The sequence below is a fragment of the Macrobrachium nipponense genome, chromosome 39 (genome assembly GCF_015104395.2).
Source record: "Macrobrachium nipponense isolate FS-2020 chromosome 39, ASM1510439v2, whole genome shotgun sequence".
Taxonomy (NCBI): domain Eukaryota; kingdom Metazoa; phylum Arthropoda; class Malacostraca; order Decapoda; family Palaemonidae; genus Macrobrachium; species Macrobrachium nipponense.
Window position 1 is genome coordinate 33610930 of NC_061099.1, and position 25072 is coordinate 33636001.

General features: G+C 37.5%; 1 long non-coding RNA gene across 1 annotated transcript; it reads left to right on the plus strand.

Annotated features, from left to right (window-relative positions):
• The first annotated feature begins 3414 nt into the window (after positions 1–3414).
• On the plus strand, positions 3415–24723 carry LOC135210283 (uncharacterized). Its single transcript, XR_010313487.1, has 3 exons — positions 3415–3526; positions 20531–20589; positions 24584–24723. It is a non-coding gene; the product is annotated as an uncharacterized LOC135210283 (long non-coding RNA).
• The last annotated feature ends 349 nt before the right edge of the window (positions 24724–25072 follow it).

A 25072-nucleotide genomic window follows, 5' to 3' on the forward strand; every position in this document is an offset into this window, starting at 1 on the left:
ACTTGAATTCTAACCAAGTCTATGTAACACTTACACTTAATACAACCTATTACCAAGTGGTGTCGTCTTACAAAAAATGGTAGATCCAGGTTTAAATTCCTTTGATTTGAGTGAATTTCAGATCAGTTGCATACGACTTATGTCAAATATGATTAATTCGCAGGGTTAAGATGAAAGAAAAAGTTACAAAGAAACCATGAAACATTTACTCCAGAACCTTGTGAATCCAGTGCCTACAAAGGTGAATGACTTCACCTCTGATATTTGTTTTCATAATACAGTAGTTTTCCATTAAATTTGGTGCCTTTGCTGGTAAATGAAGTCGGTGACAGGTGCTGCAGATGTTCTTTCAAGCTAACCGGCTGTCCATGTGATAATAGTCTGCCAGACTTAGGAAAATGACCGGGAAACCAAACCGGTGCCCACCCCAATGAAGGAGTAGAGCTATCAGTGCACAGGCATTACTTAAGGTTCTTTGCAGTGTCCTTTTGTTCCCTAGCTGCAGACCCTTTCATTCCTTTTACTGTACTCCAGTTCATATTCTCTTCCATCTTTCTTTCCACCCTCTCCTAACAATTGGTTCACAGTGCAACTGCTTTGAGGTTTTCCTCCTGTCAAACCTTTCTACTGTCAATTTCCGTTTTAAAAGCTGTCTGTAGGTATCAGGTTTAGCCAGCGAGACAGTTCATTTAATTGGATTAGCAGATATCCATGAATTTTGCAAATAAAAGATGATGGGGTGAAGATGCAAAATTTAGATATAAAATGAACCAAGGTAAATGAAAAAGACATTTTAGTACTCGTGTTCGGTTAAGAAACGGAGAGTACTAAAATATATTCGGCTCATTCGCCACTGATATCAGTCATACCTAGTTCATATTTTTCTCAAGCTCAAGCCAGCGTCGTGCTAGCACTTACTAGTTACGTATAAAACGTGTTAAAAAATAATTAAAAATAGTATGCTTAGTTAAAAATATAAACTTTTTTTTATTCAGAGTATCTATGTTGTAACATAATGAATGAATAAAACCAGTAGTTAATACAGTTGAAATGTGAAAGCTTTAAAAAAATTATAAGTCTCATGCTATTTACTCACTTAGCCGTAGGGGGTTAGTCTCGTCAGTGCACCCCTAGGCATTACTAAAAATTCTTTGGAGCGTCCCTTAGGCCCCATAGCTGCAACCCCTTTCATTCCTTTTACTGTATACTACCTCAATTCATATCATCCTTCTTCCAACTTGCTATCCATCCATCTCCCACAAAATATTCCATAGTGCAACTGCGAGGATTTTTCTTCCTGTTGATACCTTTGGAACCATTTACTCTCGAGTTCCCGTTCAGCGCTGAATGGCAATCATAGACCCCATAGCTAGGTAGTTCTGGTGATAGAAGTTCACTCTCAACGTGGTTCGGAAGTCACGTAAAGCCGCTGGTCCCGTTGCTGAATAACCACTGGTTCCATGCAACGTAAAAACGCCATACAAACAGACATAGCTGGGTAGCGCTGTCAGCTGTCAGTGCACCTCATGCGGTGCGCTGTAGGGTTCTTTGCAGCAAGTCTTCGGCCCCTATCTGCAACTCCTTTCACTCCTTTTACCGTACCTCCTATCACATTCTCCATCTTACTTTCCACCCTCTCCTAACAATTAATTCATAGTGCAACTGCTTTGAGGTTTCCCTCCTGTTACACCTTTTACTGTCAATTTCAGTTTTAGCACTGAATGACCTATATGTCCCAGCACTTGGCCTTTGGCCCTAATTCTATATTCAATTCATGGCATCATAGTAGGTCCTAGCAGTTCTAAACTCTGTATTCCATTCTATGCTATTGACGTCAGCAGTGTCATAGACTATACAGCAGTGTTCTTTGAAAATTTCTGTGAAGTAATGGTCGCTCTTTAAATTTCCATGTTTGTACTTAGTTTGTTTTTCAGCACAGGCCCCAAGACCTAAGCAGATAAGTTTGTCTGTATGCCTAAGAAAAATGGGATATCTAAGAGAACTTAGAAATAATAATAATAAAAAAAAAACCATTCTGCAATCGCCTGCGGAAGTCTATGGGGGTGATGCAAAACATTTACGGAGTCCATTAACTTTTTTTTTCCTACAGCCACTTGTAGGCCTACCTTCACCTCTATCTACCCCAAGTAAGTTCTTATTCCATTTTGTAGCATCGTCAATGTGTTATGATTCTTTTCGAATTGAGATTTAGGTTACACTGCACATTTAATGGATTCATGAATCTGCATTAACAGTTTTGTTGGAGAGAGAGAAAGGGCGATTTTAAGTCACGGGCATGAGCACCAAAAACCATTTCCACAAAATGATGTAGGCCTACAGACACTGTGAAAAACATGTTTTTCAGCCAATTAATGAGCAGCATGTATAAACACCCCCTTATAATGCAATGCAACCATATTCTATAGCGGGCAAAATGATAGATTGTTTAACTTTGTATATGTCCGGATTAAAACTTGTCCTTTGTAGCTAAGTTATTTCTATGCGAAATTATATTATCGAATTAACAATCGTAGCCCTCTGAGAGAATAGATGATTGGGATTTATGAAATCTAATTTGCCACCATGAAAATAATCCAAGTGATAGGTAGTATATATGGCGAAGAGGAAAATTTCCTTATATCATAAACCTAGCTTCCTACAGGTTGCTGCTATCATCACCTAAGCAATAGATTGATCTTGTTTTGGTGTCTAAAACGACAAGTTTCCAGATTAATCAAGAGAAATTTATATCCTTTAAACGGAAGTTTCTCTACAATAATTGATCGAATTCCAGATTTTGCTGCCTGTTTTCTATAGATAGGTATACCAAGGCATAATTGGTAAGACCAACTTGCCTTTAGTTCAAAACCATCAATTTAAGAATCTTCTAGAAGATCCGAGGTCAAGCAAAAATGGCCTAAACGAGGGTTATTTCTTATTATTAAGGTACCTGCATTCCATGTAATCATTATTAAAATCTGAACTCCATTTTTTTTAGTGCCCTCCCCAAACCAGGCATTTTGTTTTACTAAAATTTATGTTGTGATATACTGAAGTCCTTAATTTCAGCAGAAATTCTCTGATTAAATAGTATCAATGCAGTTATTATATTTTTGCTAATACAGAGATAGAGGGCAAATTTTACCATTCTCCCCACCAATGATAACCTATTTTCTTTCTTTTTTCGCAGATGCCGCCAGATATTGTCGTGTTTCAATTGTTTAATTATCTAGTAAATTATCTAGAGATCTAACTGAAAAATTACTCTTTAGGAGTAACAAATGTGTTCATGAATTTTTCTGTGTATAAAAGTAATTATTATAGTCCTTTAGCCTTTTTATATATTTTTTTTCTGTTTGTGGCCTATGGTGGAAATTGGATCCACTTTCATGGCAACCTCTGATTGGCTGACAGGATTTACAGAACTAGAAGTCAAAACTTATAAAGAAATTCTAGTCCATTTGAACGACAGTGCCGGTAGACTGTAGAAGCATCGGTTGACATTCACCTGCGTTATTTTCACACGGTAAGGATACAGCGGTCTTCTTGGGTGAATAAAGAAATTTTGATGTCGTTTAATGTATTTCGTTACAGATTATTTTCATAGAACAGCTGTGTTCACTTTTTTTTCGTGAATTGTTGATAGGAAGCGAAGAGCTCATGGAAGAATGTTCCAAGTACTAGCCATACAAGTTCGGTTTTTAGATGCCTACAGCGAAAATTATTTCTTTAGGTTTACTACAGGTCATGATTCTATAGTTATAAATGAAAAATGCAACTTGTCTGGCCAAACCATACTGGGTTCAGATTCGCTTACTTTTCTTGGCATTTTTTAAAGTAACGATCAACCAAGTGGCCCTTAATATCATGCAGGGAATTTTTGAGAGTACTATATAACATCATAATCAGGATACACCAAATGTTTCTTTTACAACGAAATTCCGTACATTGAAAAACGTATTTTTTACGGTTTCTTGTGAGATCTTGAATTTTACATTTGTTCTGAAATTTAACTAATTGCAAACAGCACCTCGGCCCCCCCCCAACACTACCGAACCAGTGTGGGAAACAGGCCCTGGGCTTTTTTGGATTGGATACAAAGGAAAATATGAATCCGGTAATAGTCTATTGGGATCATTTTACTCTTTTGGACTATAATCATGGGTCTGCTCGTAGCTATCCAAGTAGTTATTTGGTAAATCTAGGTTATAACTCCGGGTCGGATATTTCTTTGGAAATCACAATTTTCTAATGTATTTGGGTTGCTTATTAAGAATTTGCTGTAATATTTTGGGCGTCGACCGTAATTCTAGGCAATAACTCCGCACGGACTGCAAGGAACGTTCCCGCGAATACGACAGCTACTAGGGATTGGGGGCGTCAAATGTATATCGCCGTGTTCATTACTGGCCCCTAGGGGTTACTTACAGTCGACATCCCCCAAAATAAAGGTAAATTCTTAAGCAACCCAAATACTATTGGACACAGTTATTTCCAAAGAAATAACCGACGCGGAGTTATTTCCTAGATCTACCCTAAATTTAGTATATCTAAGCTAGTGGTAGTATTGTTGCTAACCAATTTTAAATCTATTTAACTAAGATTTAAATGCCACGTCAAACATTTCTTTACAGTAACATTTCAGTCCCAACAATAGCATTACGAAATTCCGATGTTTCTAGCTTAAAAGCTCTTGCAAGATTTCTCAAGTGCTTGAGATTGTAGGCCTAAGTTATCCTCATCTTGATCCCGTAAGGGCCCTTTCACATTATGCGTTTTGCCAACGCAGTTCGCTGCGTTGCGGCGACGCAGAGAGCATTGACTTATACTACATCTTATAGGGTCGTGCTCACATCTTGCGTGTGCGTGAAATTGCCGCTGCGTTGCCGCATAACATGCGCGTGGTACCACTAGGCTTCTGCGTCGACGCGGATGCATGTGATGGCCAGTGAACCATTATGTTCAATGGACGTCTTAACATCTTGCTTGTCACACGCACTTATCGGCGTGGCCCGGGAAATTCAGGGATAAGGCGTAATAACAAATATATATCCCATGAAAATCATTATCTACTGGGACTTGTTGAATTTCATACCACATATGTAGTATGAATGAAAGTACATTGTCTCTTCATTCAACTGATGAAATCTTTGTTAAATACTGGTACTTAATCATGTTTAAAACCATCAGACAAGAAAATCCGTGCAATATTAAGCGAATAGTGGCGAAAAAACGTCATATACTGCAGACTGCTGCATTGTTTGAATTACCGCGCCAAGATGGCGGACCTGATGACGTATGTCCCATAGATATAAAAGCCTAGATGCCGCATCGGCCGGTCAGACATACGTCATCAGGTCCGCCATCTTGGCGCGGTAATTCAAACAATGCAGCAGTCTGCAGTATATGACTTTTTTCGCCACTATTCGCTTAATATTGCACGGATTTTCTTGTCTGATGGTTCGTTACAAAGCTTACATAATTCCCTACAATGAATTATGACTTTGTTTTAGCAGGTAGGGGGAAGGGGGGCTAGTTGTACACAAATGTTAATATTTACCCATAACTATTGCTGTAAACAATAATTTGAAATGCTGTGATAAGACAGATTACTGAAGTAGGCCTACAGCTATGAATCTGTGCAACTTAAGTAAAATCTTTGTCTCTCGAAGCTCTGTTAAAAACAAAAACTCCAATATAATTTTTGGCACAGGCCTACAAGTTTAAGTCATAAAACTGTAGGGTTGAGCCTAAAATAAACTACAGTAGGCCCTAGAATAACTAGGATTTCTGTGTTATCTAGCCTTTGCATCTCTGCCTGCTCCTTTGAGCCTGGGGGGGTGGGGGTTCTTCCAGTTTTTTGGAACGGGATGCTCCTCAGTGAATTCTGACATCTAGACCTGGCTTTGGAAAATTTAGGGGGGTCAAGAGACCTCGTCTAGTGGCAAAAGTGACCTATCTCTAGACCTAATTTTATATGGTGAAATAATTATATAAACTTAAATTTTTCACAAAACTACCTTTAATTTGCTTAGACTAGGATATATCATTATGGCAAGCATTAACAGTTCAATGTAGCTCATCTCTAGACCTGTGTTGTCAAGGACCCAAATTATTATACCTTATTTGAGATAAGGGCCTGGGCCATCTCGATACTTCTACCCTTCCAGAAGGGGACCCATCTCTAGACCAAAATTGCCAAAATGAGCCAATCCTGACGAGCAACCCTGTATACCCAGTCATAGTACGCCCCCCCCCCCCCCCACCCCGAGCCTTTCAGCCTAGGCCACAATCATAAGGCCAGTCTAATTTTTTTTCAGCTAACTGTTCATTGGTTTGGTCACGCATGTAAATTTAAAGCTATGGGTGGCCTTATGGGTCATTAAGCCTATACTTTGAAGTAACAACTCTCAAAATGTATTGCACTATGATTTATTTTCATGATATTTGTTCTTACATTGAATGTATATATAACATTTATTGTACATCTGTGCATTTATTTATAAATATTCCCAGCAGTTTAAACAAGTTTTTTTTTCATTGCTGTTTCCAACAGTTTTAATGATACTACATTGTAATGATAATCTATATACATTGATATGAAATTAGCAGGCTATATCAAAACATCAACAAAAACTCATTTTGTGCCTTGCTTGGCCATTTAGTTCTTATTACAAGGACCAGATTAACACTTTAATATTACATAGCTATAATGCAGTGAAAGAAATCTAGAAACATCAAATTAGTGTCCAACATACACGATTTACCCTATTGACCTAATGGCCCTTAAACAAATATTGTTTTTAACCATTTTTTTTCGTAGGCTGTCTTATCACAGCATTTCAAATTATTGTTTACAGCAATAGTTATGGGTAAATATTAACATTTGTGTACAACTAGCCCCCTTCCCCCTACCTGCTAAAACAAAGTCATTGCAAGTTAACTTTCAAACAATAAGGAACAACTTTATTTTATTAGATCCTTGTAGGGAATTATGTAAGCTTTGTAACGAGCCATCAGACAAGAAAATCCGTGCAATATTAAGCGAACAATGGCGAAAAAACTTCATAGACTGCAGCCTGCTGCATTGTTTGATTACCGCGCCAAGATGGCGGGCCTGATGACGTGCGCCAGCCTATTCAGCTAGCGGCCGATGCGGCATCTAGGCTTTTATATCTGTGGTATGTCCGGCCGGCCGATGCGGCATCTAGGCTTTTATATCTATGGTAAGTAGTACGTCTTGTTATAATAGAAAGTGGCATCGACATAGATCTCCCTACATCTATAGTGGAGACGAAGCCAGTGTTATGGAATAATAGACTCGAAGATTACAAAATTCGGAATTTGACTATATCTGCATATCCTAGTTTGCCTAAGAAACTTATGGTATATATCAGCCACAGCAGTGCCTCGAATGATCTTTAGACATACGGATGTAAATGGAAAAGTTGTTGCCATACTGTTTTAGATCCTCAAATAACGTGGCAAATGCGCCTAACTGTGCATTCAAAGAGTGCACCCGATGGATTCGGCATTCTCTATTGTTCCTCGTTAAATACGCTCAATAAAAGTACAATGAACCTTCTCTTTTATCCATTGTGGTTGACCGTACTGTAAGAGTATAAATATCTCTTAATGTGATATCCTTATGACTCATGTATTTACTATACTGCATATGTATACAGTACTGATGTGTCAATTGTCCTGACTTAGACATTCGGAGGCTACCATACATTTTAGGACAATTAACTCAGACTAGCCTATACAAAACACTTCAAACCATAGGCTAATATAAAGGTACCTCATAGGCCTAGGCTACTATACTTCTTGGCCTATCCTTAGCTGGAACCGGTACTTGACGTCGGAGACGGTCGAATCTTCATTGTTGTAATAAGGGTTGAGGGAAAGGCTGGCTCCCTGGTTTTTTTGAATATTTCTTCTTAACAGTAGGTGGATGCATTGTAAAAGCAGCTTATTCCTAGCTGTTCTCCTTCAATACCAGTTAGAACCAACACCGATTCTTATACTGGTTCTTAGATTGGACCCCTATACAGGTTCTTACACTCGACCCCTATACAGGTTCTTACACTCGACCCCTATACAGGTTCTTACACTGGGCCCCTATACTGGTTCTTACATTGGGCCCCTATACTGGTTCCCTGTAATACAAACAGTTTATTTAGGACGGCAATCTTGTGCCAAAGAGCATGCAGTCGTTAGGCCTTTAGGCTATGCTACTCATGCCTAACTTTACTGTTACACATCGCAGTTAGCCTGACTTTATATGCATAACATGGGTGGAATTTACTCTAGAACTGACATTTTTATAAACATATGGAAGACTAATTCACATCTTAACCTACATTTAATTGATGGTACAATTGCAACAACATGCAAGCTCAACATGGTGCAACTTACGTAACAGTACCATTACAATTCTTGGCAATTGGTAGTTATATCAAAGTAAAAGTATAAAGAAGCACTACCAAATGTTATGGCAACATATACATTATAAACTACGACAATTTCAAATGAATATAAGGGGAGATACATTCGTTTCTCCTCAGCGTTGCTGTACTCGTCTCGAACAGAGAGATTTCAGCTTTTGCAACTGCGCACTTGGTTACAGTTACGTACTTACGTACATACACTCGATCATAGACAATCTCAACTTCGAGTGGCTAACTTAACATCTTGATAAGATGAAAACCAATTCGGTTTTCCAGTCCACCAATTTCCATGAGTACTGTCATAAATGCTAAATGAATTATTTCCATCATTACAGTACAAACCACCACGACTCTGCATAAACAATTCTCCCGCTACAGACAATATTGACAAGTCGCGAATGTCGTTGATTCCACAGCTGTTTGCGGCAACATTTAAAAATCCACTGCAGCTCTGCGGTGCGGCGAACGCATCTATTTGCAGCAACAAAACGCATAGTGTGAAAGCTGAAAAGGGCCTAACGGCGTGAGTTGTCCCGCGAGTGTGTAACCTACCATAGATATGGAGTCGAGTGTACCAAGGTTTACACATCTCTGTGGTGTTGTTGTGCCCAACGGCTCTAGCATTATCTTATGAAGCGCTCCAGTGGCGTGATCGGTATGGTCTTGGCTAGCCACGTCGGTGGCCGCGAGTTCGATTCTCGGGCATTCTACTGAGGGGTGAGAGGTGTGTTTCTGGTGATAGAAGTTCACTTTCGACGTGGTTCGGAAGTTACGTAAAGCCGTTGGTCCCGTTGCTGAATAATCTCTGGTTCCATGCAACGTAAAAACACCATACGAACAAACAAACATTATCTTATGATTATGTGCTACAGTTTTTTTTTAAGGTCTTGCCATATTGAAATGAATCACAACCTTTCCTGATATCCACACCGCTGCAGTAAGGGACTCCCATATACAATATACAGAAAATGAATGTGGGATGTCAATTTAAAGTTTAATTTTCGTTAGTCGTTGAAATGTGCTAGAGCAGTTGTGTATAATGGACTTTACCCTTTTCAGATTAGGTTACCTTGCTCGAGTGGACTGACAAATTTTAGTCATTTGTAGATTTTATTGCATTTATATTAAATTATAAAATTTCCCTCTTAATCATGAGCCGGTTGTTTCAGCCTTCAGGTTTCCCTGGTCTTACGCACGGTCTAGTGTCAATAGTCATGCGATGCTTAGTATAGACGGTTCCTCGTTATTTTGTGCTTGCAGTCGTGTTCATTTTAAAATTGCGGTATTTTAGCATACCGCATTAGTTAATCGTTGGTGCAGTAGTAACTTTATTAATCCGTTGGACAAACTGCATCTATAGCCAAATATATTAGTTAACAGGCCTACAGCAGTTAATGTCAGAAGATATACGTGCAGTACTAAGAATGCCCCCAAAAGTTATAAAGTATCCTTGAAACACTTAACTATTCATATTCTTAGACTGTCGGGAATCGATTAAATTGGCTTCATGGTAGTGCACATTTCAAAAATATCTTTGCTCATATAGGCTGCTTGTATGTAGCTGCAAGCTAGAAGCCGTATCGTCCGATTGTACCTAACCTAACCAAGACCGCAACAGTAATAATAGTGACGGATTTTTTTTTCTTGGGTTTATACTCTTGGAGAGCTATAATTCTGAAAAGACCAACCGCCTGAATCCCGTTATTAACATTAGTTTAAATCTTGTCTAATTTTAGTACGTACATTCAAATTACTGTAGTGTCAAGCCATACTTGTCGTTCCGTTTTTCTAAGTTGTTGCTGCACCCAAACTGATGTTTTTTTTTTTTTACTGGTATTCTATTTTTCTGTGAATAAATTAACATTTTTAACAATGAACAATAATACATAAAAAAATAGTATCTGGACAGCTTGCAACAAATTAACGACGTCCATGGTATAGACAAAAAGCAAATAAAATATTTGAGTTAAAACCGTTAACGAGCACAACTCAGCAGTCAAATCCGTACAGAATCTCAACAAACTGAGAAACTTACTATAAATTCCCGAAGTTCTCATTAATATGAAATGTTGCCGTAACGAATTTTATCCAAATCAAAAACACGAACAAATGCTGAAAAAAAAATTCAATATCCTACCGAAAACAATGTTTTTTCTAACCTATAGATCTGCAAATCTTTTTGTCGCACGCGTTTTCTGTATCAATCTTTACACACGGCCATTTTCTATTTACAAAATTCCCAAAGAATTTAATCTTTTGAGTTATGGACGGCCGTGAGTATGTATTTATAGGCCTTTGTTTCCTAAAGTTTCTCCCTCCCGTTAAAACAGTGTTAGGTATGGTAAGCATTGTTCTTGAGCAACTCTCAGATTTGGTATGGCAGCATCTTGTAACTTCTTCCTGTCTCTGAACCATATTTTCAAGTCCGTATTCTCAAGTATTTCATCTTGTATATACCTATACTCTGTTTTTTTTTTTTTTTTTTTTTTTTTTTTTTTTCATCTGTCCATCCGCCTGTGGTGTTTTCGTATGCTAACACTGCGTCCTGGGCTTTATTTAGTTCCGCTATGTGTAAGTTTTAGGTAAATAAAAGGATATCTGGGTGTACATTTGCAACTGAAAAGTGTTTTAAGATTTACTGTATGCGAATTGCACCGTTAATATTCGAAATAGGATATTGTTATTAATGTTGAATGTAAGCTGAATGTAACTATCTAAAGCTTGGGACGCAGTGTTACCATACGCAAACACCACAGGCGGATGGACAGATGGAAAAAAAACCGAGTATAGTATATATGCAATGACATTTACAGAAGAAAAGGTCCAGTTTTGGAGAAAACAAAAATACACCCCATAAAAAAAAAAACTGGGTACGTGCCTGGATTACTATTTTCTTGGTTTCGACGTATCCTCTCAACCTTGACGTACTACTTTGAATTTATTTTTATCACCGATTTTTTTAGGCTATTTAAAAATCCCCATGTGTTATTGAACCTTTGTAATTGTTCAAATCTCTGATAAGGCATTAATGTTCGGTCGAGTATTACATTGAAAACATGATTTTTCAATGTTTTCGGGGTCATCGCATTTGGAACCTCGTCAATGCGCCCTTATTCAAACCGCCTCCATTTTTCTGCTTATCCTTTACTTCTAGAAGCGGGCTGTCCATCTAATTCTGTAGCAAATTTAGGTTTATTTCATGTTAATTTTCAATTTTTTCCCGTTTTATTTGGAGGATCCCAAACCCATAACATGGCGCTGCTGGATACACTTTGTAGAACCTTTGTAGATGTTTAACTTTTGCATATTAATTTTTACTTTTAAAAAATCCCACCCTTTACTTTTGGGGACCTTGTTTTACCTGTTTGTTCGTAGTTGACTTTGAATAACTTACATTCGTCATAACTTTAATTTTTATTAAAGTTTTCTCATAGGCCTTGTTGCAACTTAGTCTAGGTGTTGAACATACGAAAGTTCTTTTTGCAGTGTCTTAATACAAATTACAAGGATCTGGTTACGAGGTAGCAGGGGTCAGTAAAGCGTGAAATATCTTGAATGCTAGATACAAACGTTTGGTTTACCTAAAGCTTAAGAACAATGTTTTGTTATAGTTTTAAGAGGTGAACTCCTCCACTGAAATTTCTTGCTCGGAAGTGCGAATTATTCACGTGTAATCAAGGGATTACTTGAAGTCATACTTAATAGTTTGTGCCCTCTTGCATTGATACTTTACTCAGAACTGTTTTCAATTCAGTTCCTGCCCTCAATAGTCATAGTTCTAATTTCGATTTCCAGATTCCTGTCCGGGCAAATGGATAACTGTGGAAACTCGATAAACCCTGACGGTCGCACTACTATCTTGGAACAAAGAATTGTTTGTTCTGAAGCATCTTGAAGAGGAACTTCAAATTATTTCTAGTGAAGATTGTAGGATGAAGCTGCATAATGTGGACAGAACTTGAGATCTCTGCCGAAACTCTTAACAGGGGAATATCGTTGACTTAAAGTTTGATTGTTGGTGTTGAGAGATTGTTTTCGTCAAACTCTTGAGTATTCGTAAATGTGCACGAAATTGACGCAGTTCCTTACAAAAAACTTTAGCTTCCTCCTCCTTGAACATGAGTTGTAGTTTAGTTATGCAGATTACATTTGAAGCATCTCTTAAGGTATTGTACATTGAAATAGACCAGCTGTCAAAGCATTTAGTTTAACTGATATAAGTCCTAAAGTTACTGAGACTAGTTACAGTAGAGGAGTTGACTTATCTCTTGTGTATAAAAAGTTCTCGAAGAAAATAAGTGTTACATACTTAGTACTTTCATCAAACAATGTTTAATTCTAGGCCAGTGAATGTAGTGTATGTACCATGTTTACTGTAGAACAATTACAGTAGAACTTAATTCACTTCAGAAAAATTAATCAGTTACAGGCAGTGCCATAGGATACTGAAATTAGATTTATTAAGAAAAAACTTAGTGAACAGCGATTTTTGTTCGTGGAAGCATCTTCAAGGCTATTTGCTAATGTCTTTAGGTACGCTACTAATACATCCTGATTATTAGGGACCGATTATGAAGGTAAAGGAATACTAAACTGGAATTGTAGTTCGGGCTACAGAGCAAGTACTGCTGTAGGAAAGTTTCCCTTCTAGCCAGCGTTTTCTCACCAGAAATAATTAACTACCTGTTAGCATTGGTATAGAATTAAGGAGAAATTTTCGTTTTCGTATCGAACCAGTGCCCTGATTTATTGCAGGCAAAATGATAGGGGAGTGTATCCTAGTATTAAACTTATTACTTGATGCTCAGAATTCACCCCTTCCCGTCTTCCCAAACTTTGATTCGTTTTGAGCGCATGAAATGAGATTTCGTGTTACCCAAATTCCGTAGCTTTTCCAGTTTAGCTTAAATCAGCCTTGAGGACACTTAATATGGACAGCTGAGCATTTGTGATTGGTTTAGGTTGATCTCAATATGGTTTAGGGGACGAAGGACAGCTCACGACCTCGTCTGTAGGTTTATTATAATTGCAGTGATGCTAATCAGAGTGAGTTTTTGTTTATACTGATGGAATTTCTTTTAATATGTGCATAAGGCCCTAGGGTAGCCAGTATAAGAGGGGTTCATCATGGTAAATAAAAAGTGATGTGGTAGACACAGTAGGTGACTACTTTGACTAATTTAAACGTTACTCTTCCTGTAAGGTGTGTAGCCTCTACGTACGTACGTGCGTTCATACGTGCGTGTGTGGATACTTTGTAGAAAGTAGTTCGTTTCCGAAAATAAAAAGGACCGGAGGTGTATTTTTATCAACTCTAAGTTTAAGTGGTGTATGTAGTGTGTATACCAGTTCGGTGAATAGTTACAATCAAACCTAATGAAGAAAAATTAACAGTATGGGAACAAGTTGAAATATTGAGAGCAGTGTTGGTATAAGCGAAAAAAGGTTTAGCTACTTAAGTAGCCTTGTTTACTTTTGGATCCACCCTGAAGATGGAACATTGAACTGGAATTGTATTCCAGTTTTCCGATCAATAATCCTGCATGAAAATTTCTCTTGCCACCCAGTTCTTTGACTTTAATGTTGGTAATTCTAGGGAACTCCGCATGGACTGCTAGGAACGATCCCACGAAAACTACAGCCACTAGGGATTGGGGGCGTCAAATGTATTTCACCGTGTTTAGTATTATCCTCTGCGGCTTATATACTATAGACCCCCCCAAAATAACGGCAAATTCTTTTTTTTAAAAAGCAACCCAAATACTATAGGAAACTGTAATTTCCAAAGAAATATCCGACGCGGAATTATTACCTAGATCTACCAAAGTACATTTTAAGTTGAACACGTATCAAACCATGCCTTGATTTATTACAAAAATAACGAGGATAGGGAGCCTATCCTTGTTACTTTTGCAATAAATCAAGACATGGTTTGATGCGTAGAACTTAAAAGGTACTACGTTGATAGATCTAGGTAATAACTTCGCGTCGGATATTTCTTTGGAAATTACAGTTTCCTATAGTATTTGGGTTGCTTTTTTTTTTTTTTTTTTTTTAAGAATTTGCCGTTATTTTGGGGGGTTCTATAGTATATAAGCCCCAGGGGATAATACTAAACACGGTGAAATACATTTGACGCCCCCAATCCCTAGTGGCTGTAGTTTTCGTGGGATCGTTCCTAGCAGTCCATGCGGAGTTATTGCCTAGAATTACCGGTACTTCTAACGTTAAAGTCAAAGAACTGGGTGGCAAGAGAAATTTTCATGCAGGATTATTGTTCGGAAAACTGGAATACAATTCCAGTTCTATGTTCCATCTTTAGGGTGGATCCAAAAGTAAACAAGGCTACTTAAGTAGCTATACCTTTTTTCGTTTATACTAACACTACTCTCAATATTTCAACTTGTTCCCATACTGTTAATTTTTCTTCATTAGGTTTGATTGTAACTATTCACCGAACTGGTATACACACTTAATTCACCACTTAAACTTGAGTTAATGAAAATACATCTCGGGTCCTTTCTATTTTCGGGAACGAACTACTTTCTACAAAGTATCCAAACACGTACGTGTGTGTGTGTGTAGAGGCTACACACCCACAGGAATACTCTATAGCCCGAACTACAATTCTAATTCACTATTCCTTTATCTTCATAATCGGTCCCTAGTAATTTTCCCCTCTGCTTCCTCTCAAGCCAGGGGATCATCATGACTACCTGCATTTATTTCATATTAACTCGTTATCTGTAGCGTCCTTTGTCAATTGAGTAGTCTGTAAACGCTCCGGTTTCTGGACTGTTCCTGTGTTGACTGGGCAGTGATTAGAGTATGGTTTTGATTAATCTCACAGCGAAAATGGTAACAAACAGCATATAGTACTTATACCCTCGTCTTTAGGTTTGGAATTGTAGCGGTGATCAAGCAAGTTTCTGGTACACTGAGAGGCATCAGTACTTTATGCACAAGGCCTATGGTAGCCCATGGTTGGGTTTGATCATAGCTCACAATAAAGCGAAATGGTAGCATTGCACATGTGAGTGCTTTATACAAGGTAGGAACTATATTGTCTAAAATCACAAAGGAACCATTAAAAGAACCAAAGTGCAGACTTCAAACGTTTTGTCAGTATTTGTATTCCTATAGACAGAGCAAACAGACAAGTACTATGAAAAGTATATTTATCAGGGAGCCATCAGCTCGACGGTCTTAAACGACCAATGGAATCACGTGTGTGTGACTGACGGAAGCCACTATGTAGTACAGTACTATATGAAAATTACCTACTATCTATTTCAAGGCCCATGACACCCTCCATTTTTTATATAACTAATGAACTAGGCTTCATATTAATGTGAAACCGAAACCACCAGAGTTTGAGACACCGACCTAATTAAGAAAAATGGATTCAAGCATCTACTCCGCATTATTGTCTTACTTTATATCGAGAAATGTCATCTCAATTTTGTGGCATGGTGAGAACGGAAATTAAGACCTGGCAACTAGGCACAGAAAGACGTGTGTCGACCATGACGTGGGGCCCCGTGACGTTTACACCTGCCACGCCCCCGTTTCTGTATGGTTATGAAATAATATATAAGTTGTAGTGAATTATACTGTTCTTTAATGGAATCTAAAATACTGATTGGTTATTATGTTTGAATAAACTCATTTTTAGCTTCACTTGTGTTTATTATTTAATTAACTTGTAATTGTTACGAAAAAGAAGACAAAATAAAAATCTCGGATGGCAGTCAGAGACTCAGAGAGGTGATCGTGCTAGGGAAGGTACACAATGTTAGATACAGGCATTGACAAGGGCTCCTGCTGACACCTTGCGTACTGCCTACTATTGATATTTTATATCATGTCTAGAATGTTTCACCATTGTCCACAAGGTTGTCGTAATACTTTAGTGTTGCGACTCTTAACATACTACAAGAGGGAAGAAGACAATAATAAACTGAAGATTGGATTGAATAGGTTGGTATCATGTCATGTTTAATGGCGTACCATCACAGACATGTATAGTTGAATATTATGCATTATCAGATTCTCTCTCTCTCTCTCTCTCTCTCTCTCTCTCTATATATATGATATATATATATATATATCTATATATATATATATATTATATAGTATATATATTATATGTATATATATATATATATCGAAATCCCATCTTGTGAAGTACTCTCCAAAAAACAAAGTTTCCGATGTGCCTTCAGGTAATATTCCTTCCTTTCTTGAGTCTCTTGTCAGAGTAGTAATTGTAAAGGTATCCTTTGACAAGAACTTGCTGTGAACATATCGACGAATTGTACCGATGGTAAAAGAGTCGAACACATCTTCTGCTGGCTGTGTGGAATGAGACTGTACTGGATCTGATGAGGGCGGTGCTAATGGTGATGGCGATGGAGCTCTTGATAGTGCTGGCGATGAAGGTGGTGATGGTAATGGGTGGTGGAGTTGGTTGTCCTGCTATTGGCCGTGAATGTATGGTGCGCTTGAACATCTGACGAACGGCATTCCTTGTCATATCCGTGACATCAGCAACTCGGTCATACGTCTGTTTTGGGTAAAAAATATATAAAGAGATAAAGAGAGAGGTTGTTCGATAGATAATTACACGAGGACAAATATTTTTTTACCCAAACAGACCGTATGACCGAGCTGCTGGTGTCACGGATATGACAAGGAATGCCGTTCGTCAGATGTTCAGGCGCACCATACATTCACGGCCAATAGCAGGACAACCAACTCCACCACCATCACAGTCCCATTACCATCACCACCCTCATCGCCAGCACTATCAAGAACTCCGTCGCCATCACCATTAGCACCGCCCTCATCAGATCCAGTACAGTCTCATTCCACACAGCCAGCTGAAGATGTGTTCGACTCTTTTACCATCGGTACAATTCGTCGATATGTTCACAGCAAGTTCTTGTCAAAGGATACCTTTACAATTACTACTCTGACAAGAGAACTCAAGAAAGAAGGAATATTACCTGAAGGCACATCGGAAACTTAGTTTTGGAGAGTACTTCACAAGATAGGATTTCGATATATACATATATATATATATATATATATATATATATATATATATATATATATATATATTATATATATATATATATATATATATATATATATATATATATACATATACACACACATATATATATATACATATACACACACATATATATATATATATATATCATATACACACACACATATATATATATATATATACTATATATATATATAATATATATATATATATATATATATATATAAATATATAAAGAGAGAGAGAGAGAGAGAATCTGATAATGCATAATATTCAACTATACATGTCTGTGATGGTACGCCATTAAACAAGACATGATACCAACCTATTCAATCCAATCTTCAGTTTATTATTGTCTTCTTCCCTCTTGTAGTATGTTAAGAGTCGCAACACAAAAGTATTACGACAACCTTGTGGACAATGGTGAAACATTCTAGACATGATATAAAATATCAATAGTAGGCAGTACGCAAGGTGTCAGCAGGAGCCCTTGTCAATGCCTGTATCTAACATAGTGTACCTTCCCTAGCACGATCACCTCTCTGAGTCTCCGACTGCCATCCGAGATTTTTATTTTCTGTCTTCTTTTTCGTAACAATTACATATTAATTAAGTAATAAACACAAGCGAAGCTAAAAATGAGTTTATTCAAACATAATAACCATTCAGTATTTTAGATTCCATTAAAGAACAGTATAATTCACTACAACTTATATATTATTTCATAACCATACAGAAACGGGGGCGTGGCAGGTGTAAACGTCACGGAGCCACGTCCATGGTCGACACACGTCCCCTTTCTGTGCCTAGTTGCCAGGTCTTAATTTCCGTTCTCACCATACCACAAAATTGAGATGACATTTCTCGATATAAAGTAAGACAATAATGCGGAGTAGATGCTTGAATCCATTTTTCTTAATTAGGTCGGTGTCTCAAACTCTGGTGGTTTCGGTTTCACATTAATCAGAAGCCTAGTTCATTAGTTATATTGAAAAAGGAGGGTGTCATGGGCCTTGAAATAGTTAGTAATAACTTTTAACACGTTTGTCACAATGCACGACTCCACTGGTGGTTTTACCCAGTATTCCAATAATAATGTTCTTAACCCCACTACAAAGTACCAACACACCCCGTTCCCTCCCAATTTCATAACCCACTAAAACAATCACTTATCCATAGGATGCAGGTTATTCGTATCAGGGACGCTGGGACATGAGCTTTTCGACCAATTTTGTCTCGCCTGTTTTCAAAGCAGCATGCATGTATGGCGGGGGTCTTTGGGTTAGTCAATACAGGCACTCGGGTCTGGTTTAATTTTCTGGAGGATCTTAAATTTCCATAAAAACTCCAAAGATATAATTTGTACAGGTATTGATTAATTTGTTAGAACAGTTATTCGCTTTGCCTTCACAATTATTTAGGCGCTGTGCATTTATTCACTAGGCTTCTGTTATCGCTCTTCACTGAATTGAAATACAGTAGCGTATCGTTATCACAAGGGGCAAGAGCCCGTGTTGGCATAAGGCCAGCTTAATCTCAGACAACTATAACGTGGTATATCGTACTTTGGATATATCGGTGTGAAATGGCATATAGATTTGAGGGTTATCGTCTCGGGATCTAAACGCCTCTCTCTCTCTCTCCCCAAATCAGACGCTCTTGGGCATCCCTCGCCTTACTGTTATTTTTATTAATTTACATTGCTTTCAACTTTAGAAATTATGCTAAAGCATTTATACTTCCAATTTTTATCAAAAACAGCTGTTTGCCGATGTCAGTTTTACCGTAACTAACACACGTTTGCAGAGTTGTTACAGTTGTGAAAAACTTGCTTGTTTTCAAGCCACTGTTTTGAAGCAGCAGGTATTATAGTAGTAGTTGTTGCTAAAGAAAATAACAGTAGCAGACTTCGAAACGATATGGAGGCAAAAGCAACGCCAAAATGACATGTCCTAAATTTAGTTTACTGCGTTTAAAATTAAAGTAGTTGCAATATTTAAACCCAAATTTGATAGTTTACTAAAGAAACTTCTCTCCTCTCCGAATAAAGGTTCATTCGGCAACTAAAGACAGTGATCAGCTGATGATTGTAATGTAAACAAAACCAGAGTGCAAATAGGCACATGGATCGCTCTGTATTTGAAATTATTCGCTTTAGTATGTCAGAATATTTGATGATCGGAGAATAAGTATCTGCTTAGTGTATAATTAGTTTTTTAAATGTTTGATTTGAATTTTCTAAAAGGTTAACCAAAACAAGGAAAATATGGTATATACTAGATCATTTAATGGCTCATTTTCCTCCCAACATGTACTTTTTATGATGAACGTAAGCGTTGTTATTCCTTAAGAGTTTATGGTCCTTATAGACGTCGGCCATTCAGTTCTTTGAGAACATTGTTGCCTATTAAGTACGACATCTGTTCATATTTTTGCAACACGATAATACAACACATTAAATATGATCATATACAGTAAAACAACAGTTTTTATTAAAATTATCGTTCATCTCAACACCAGTATTATTCGCATCAAATGTTCTAGAAAATATTTATGAAGTACCTGTTTTACACTGATTGTTAGTTGTGTACAGTATTTCGGATGAGTACATTGCATTCGGACATACGTCATATTCCAAGAAGACGTTCATGATATTGTCATTACCATTTTGATATGTGAAATGATGTATGCTGGAAGTGACGTGTATCGTGTTTGGAATGTATAAGGATTATTCCTTAGTTCATGTTATGAAAGCAGTTTCTGGTAGTTATAATTGTTTAATGGTATATAATACATGAGTACTATAATACTGTGTTTTGAATTACTTGAAGGCAAAGTTAATCCAACAGAACACAATGAAGAACCATAATGCTAAAGCAGATATATGACAGATTTTTAAGTGAATAATTTACAAAATGGGGATTTTAGATGCTGACCGTTTCTGCGAAATGTATGCTTTTCAGTGATTGTAATTTTTATTTTATTTTATTTTATTTTTTTACAGATGGACAGCAGACCAAATAAGCATGCTGTTGGGAGACGACTGTATGGAATACAACTCAAGTATGGAGATTTATACACAAGGATTCAGTTATAAGTGTATATATATATATATATATATATATATATATATATGGATATATATATATATATACATATATAATATATATATATATATATATATATGTGTGTGTGTGTGTGTGTAATTTTTTTTTATTAAGAGCGCATTTGAGGTTAAAAATGGGACTTCTAAGTTCATTTAACTGAACCCTTAATGAAACTGCTACAAGATTATAATGTTTATATCAAGTACGGTATATATATATTTATATATTCCTTATTTGTGACGAATAGATTTTACATACCATATTAGATTTAATAGATTTTACATACCATATTTTGACGAATGTCTAGTGCAGTATTATCCCTAGAAAATCTGTCGGCAGCAGCGGTATAAGTCCTTTCGTTTTGGCGAAGTGGTTACTGCATGGAGTCCGTCTTCCCGATCTGTTGAAAACTGTATTCTTGAAAAAGATTAGGTAGTTTTGTCGGATTTGGGTTCTCTTGCTGTTAGGTTTCTGGTATTTACGTTTTAGCCAATGTTATCTGTTTAGGTCAGTGAATAATATAAGTCATATTGTTGGGCAACATGACGTTGCTTTACTTCGCTTCTTAGGTCGAAACTTTCTTAGGCTAAGGCAGATAATCGGTCTCATAGTTTAGCAGTGCAGCCTTTGTTTCTTTGCCACTGCTCCTTTGACATTTAAGCTTATTGTTTGCTGTTCGTTTGCATGGTGTTTTTGCGTTGCATGGAACCAGTGGTTATTCAGCAACGGAACCAACGGCTTTACGTGACTTCGACCACGTCGAGAGTGACGTTCTGTCACCAGAAATACACATCTCTCACTCCTCATTGGAATGCCCGAGAATCGAACTTGCGGCCACCGAGGTGGCAAGCAAAAACCATACCAACCACGCCACTGAGGCGCTATTAAGCTTACTGTTTATATTCTCCTCGTCCAGAATCTTTCTCCTTAATCTCACTTGCAGGCTACCTTTTCCCGAAGGTGGGGGTAGTGCCGTCAGTGACTTCATGCGGTGCACTGTAGGCATTACTTAAGGTTCTTTGCAGTGTGCCTTCGGCCCCTAACTGCAACCACTTTCGTTCTTTTTGCTGTACCTCCTTTCATATTCTCCTAACACTCATGGTGCAACTGCCTGGGTTTCCTCTTGTTACACCTTTCAAACCTTTTACTGACGATTTCCATTTCTGCTGTGAATGACCTCATAAGTCCCAGTGCTTGGCCTTTGGCCTAAATTCTATATTCATACTCAACTCAACTACATGCTACCTGTGCTGGCCTAAGAACAGTTTCAACTAAAGCCAACGCTCATTTCAGTGCATTATTGGATGAATAGATATCTATGATAGAATGTATGATCCTTACTACGTAGATCGCTAATATTCACATTCTTTTAACTTTCCGACTTCCTCGCTTATTTTTGAACAGAATGAACATGAATGAGTACTTAACTTAGCTTCTACATACTAATTAAGATTCAAACGAAGTATTGTTCATGATGGATTTTTAGCTATTTTGTAGCTTCATTTATGTTTTTTTTCATTTACCAAATAAGGTTACTGCTCTTCACTCTTGCTTCCACTTCTGTAGCCTACATTACTCACTGCACCAAATACCAATTAACCGGGTCGTTTTTATGTTCCCCCATAGTTGGGTAGTGCTGCCAGTTGACCTCTTGGTGCACTGTAGGAATTGCAGAAGGGTATTTCAGCGCCCCTTCCTAGAACCCACTTTTCAGCCTTTATCCAGATTTCAGACTAACTGTCTAGCACCCCCTATTATGTAGTAGTGCAACTCTGGGTTATTTTCCTAGTTTCGTTTAAATCCTTGAACACTGTATCCTTCACTTTCTGGATCTGTACCTTGCTGTTGAACAACTCGACAACTTTTCCACTGTACTACGTACATTGGATCCTTGACTTTCTGGATCCGTACCTTACAGTTGAACTACTCAGAACTTTTTCACTGTACGTACATTGTATCCTTGACTTGCTGGATCTGTAACTTACTGTTGAACTATTCAGACAACTTTTACACTCTACCGCTGAATGGGTACATGACCCAGTGCTTGCTTCGACAGCCTAAATTAATCAAATCACTTTTCTGGGCTACTGGTCAGGACTTGGTGACAAGATTCCTGTAATGCTGCTTCTGCAGTCACCATACTGAACAGCTGGAAAGAATTAAAGGTTAGATTGCCAAAGAAAAGGGCTGGTGAATGAAATTCAAATACAGTGTTGAGGTGCTTGAAGCGCTACCAGCTATTTTACCCGAATGTTTGACTTAGGTTTTGTAAGAGGTTGTATGTTGTTTTTACGTTGCATGGAACCAGTGGTTATTCAGCAACGGGACCAACAGCTTAACGTGACTTCCGAACCACGTCGAGAGAGAACCTCTATCACCAGAAATACACATATCTAACCCACGAGTGGAATGAACGAGAATAAAACTCGCGACCACCGAGGTGATACACAACACCATACTGACCACGCCACTGTTCTTTCGCTTGTAAATAACTGCTATTGTATTGGCTTTGCTCGCCACACTTGATAGACCAACAGTTGCTACCATCTTGACATAATCTCTCATGACACGGGTGGTTTGATTTAATAATAGTTTTCAGCGCCTCAGTGGCGTGGTTGGTTTGGTGTTTGCTTCTCACCTCGGTGGTCGCGGGTTCGATTCTCGGCCATTCCATTGAGAAGTGAGAGATGTGTATTTCTGGTGATAAAAGTCCACTCTCGACGTGGTTCGGAAGTCACGTAAAGCCGTTGGTCCCGTTGCTGAATAACCACTGGTTCCATGCAACGTAAAAACACCATGCAAACAAACAAACAATACTAGTTTCCTGACAGTAGCGTACATACTGTGCTTTATATAGAAGTTTGTGGCTACGCAGGTAGCAACGCGGTAACCAATTGATTACTTATCAGAAAAGTAGCTATTCAACAATTTTTCTACTTCTCACAAAGCCTGACTCGAAATTTAGTTGTAACAAAGACCCTTCACTATAGCGTATGCGTTAACTGTATTTTTTAATATTTTTCAGCCAACAGCAATTTTACTATTTCCCAAGGTATCGCATCTACAAATGGTAGCCTAGCAAAAATATAATCATAATGCTTCGGTGGTCAGAAGTCTATGGGTCGAGGTGCTACTTTTCTGACTGTAGTAAAGTTATTAGTTAATTTTTCATTGAGATTTAATTTTCGTTGACCACGATTTTATTAATTTCAAGAGTAACAGATAAGTAGAGTAATTACTGTAGTATATAATATTTAGAAGTCTATTGCGTTAACAGACATGTAGTTTTCTTTAACCACAAGAATGATCTGAGTAACAGGCAGAAAAGCCTTCTTAAAAATATTCTGAGATATATTTTGCTTTTGGAGACTATACTGGTGGTTAGATTTAATCAATATGAATACCATTTGTAATTTGGGAGCATTTTCTGATAAATCATTTGTTTCAGAATTCAAGAGCAAAGGGCAGCAGGAACTACAGAATTCAAGAGTAAAGGAGGCTGGAGTTACCGAATTTCAGATAAAAGAGTAAAGGAGGCTAGAATTACAGAATTTCAATAAGAGTAAAGGAGGCTGGAATTACAGAACTTAAGATTCACTAATAAACAGAAGATAAGAGATTAAATTTAATGTTTCAACAAAGATTTGCCTGATTTCTAAAACAACAACCACACTAAAAATTTTAATATATTTTTAATGTGGTTGTTGAAGTACCGTGGTTACAATAGAGTAACTAAATCTTTTCTGTTACAGACTTCAAGAGCCAGGAGTGTAATCTACAACGCATCAAATTGTCGCTGGCAGTCCAGAGCTTGCTTCCTTATTTTAAATAATTTTCTGGACCAAACAAATCAAACCATTTTTTTTAGGGGGTGCTGCTGGTTAATAAATAACGAAAGTGTGCAATACAGTCATAAATTCAACCATTTAATTGCAACTTTTCTATTACAGAATACAAGTACCAGGAGTGTGAAGTCTTCAGAAATAAAAACAAATTCTAGCTAAGTCTTCAAGAAATAAAAACAAATTCTAGCTAATAATCCAGAGCTTAGTTAATTATTATTCAATAATTTACTGGACCAAACAAAACAAGTAACGTTTACAATGTATTCATTAATTTATTTATTTAGACTACTACATTAATTTATTAGTAAAAGCTGAAGCTAATAAGCATTAACAAATTAATAAATATTCTGTAAAAGTAACTGAAAAACTACCTTATGACAGTATATTGTTGTTTTATGAAGACTATCCTCACACCCCGTATCACTTCTTGACTGGTCTGCCAGAACTACTCGAAGCGCTGATCCTGCAGCATGTTCCATAGGCACTTCCTATCACTGTTCTCCTTGACTGGTCTGAAACTGAATTCCTCAAAGATCTGATCTTGCAGCATCCTCCAGCAGTGCTGTTCTGGGCTCTTACAGCATGTTCTATAGG